This window comes from Uloborus diversus, unplaced genomic scaffold (genome assembly GCF_026930045.1).
Source record: "Uloborus diversus isolate 005 unplaced genomic scaffold, Udiv.v.3.1 scaffold_644, whole genome shotgun sequence".
NCBI classification, from domain to species: domain Eukaryota; kingdom Metazoa; phylum Arthropoda; class Arachnida; order Araneae; family Uloboridae; genus Uloborus; species Uloborus diversus.
Window position 1 is genome coordinate 55,319 of NW_026558840.1, and position 1,627 is coordinate 56,945.

Sequence of the window (1,627 nt, forward strand, 5' to 3'; positions counted from 1 at the left end):
ACTCCTAAGCCAACACCAAAAAATTGTAACGAAACTAAAATACAAACTGCACAAAATCCAAGTACAAGTTACTCAGCTACGTTCATTTCCAACAAACCAACTGAACAAAAGCAAAAGAAAACTGTTGAAAAAAAGAAAATTATCCAAACGCGTACGAAAATTGGGGTAGTCTCTAAACAGAGGCTTCCAAAATTTCATAATTTTAAAAAAGAGGACTTTTTACTTTCTAGTAAGGAAGTAAAATTGACCAAATCCCAATTCGAACAATACCAACAACCTCCTCCCTTAGAGGAAGATGAGGATGTCGAATTCGAAGATCTTCCACCATCTGACGATGAAGGGTGGACGGACCATCCTCCTTCATAAGTGGCTTCCTCTTCTCCCGGCCGTTTCTCCTTTCTTTCCTCTTCATGGCCCTGAGCATTCTTTTTTGGAATTGTCAGAGTTACTCGCATAATGTCACGGACATCAAAGATCTTGTCGAATATCACCAACCGGTTATATTCTGTCTGCAAGAAAAATTTCTGTCCCCTGCTGATAGACCGAGGCTGAAAGGTTTTGACATGTACCGCAAGGACTGCTTGTCAGGAGACCGTCGTTGTGGAGGAGTGGCATTGCTAATCTCTAATGATTATACATCTAGCCAGCTCGATATCAGCACATCCCTGCAAGCAGTAGCTGCGCGCGTTCACCTTCACTCGCTGTTTACAGTTTGTTCTATATATATTCCACCTTCTTACGACTTGAGAAGCGTGGAGTTGCAGACACTGGTTGATCAACTTCCTCCCCCATTTGTCATCTTGGGAGATTTCAATGGCCATAATCCTCTCTGGGGGAGTCCAGACTCCAACAGTAGAAGTTTAACAATAGAAAATTTTATTGAAGACAATGATCTTTGCATTCTTAATAACGGTGAAAACACTTATTTTCATCTTCCTACCCAATCTTACCATGCCATCGATCTCGTAATATGCTCACCTTCTTTTCTGCCACGTTGGGATTTCCAGGTGGAGGCTGGTCTCTACACCAGTGGCCACTTTTCAATCAGGAAAACCTCTACTGGACGCTGCGGCCATCAGCAGCATCAGCAAGCCCGACTTCGCATTGATCGAGCAGCATTTACCCAGTTGGCAGAAATTAAATCTGAAGACGTGATTGATATTGATATCGATGTAGCGGTAAGCCGAGTAACCGATATTATCTTGACGGCAGCAAACGTCACTATTCCAAAAACCACTAAAGGCAGGATAAAATTTCCTAAACCTTGGTGGAACTTTGACTGTCAGGAGGCTCATAAGGCACAAGAAAAAGCATGGAACACATTTCGTCGGTATCCAACCACACAAAATCTTGTGGCACTCAAACGAGCTCGTGCTGAAGCTCGAAGGATTCGACGAAAAAGCTAGCGGAACTCGTGGCAGACCTATGTCAGCACAATCACGACGTCCACCCCAACTAAGACAGTGTGGGGTAAAATTAAAAAAACTTCTGGTAACTACAATACGTCTTGTGCTCCCATTCTGGAGAAAAATGGTCAACTTTTATCTGATCACAAAGAGGTGGCTGACTGCTTGGCGACTCATTTGGCAGAAGTCTCCAGTGCAAATAACTACTGCCCAAAGTTTTT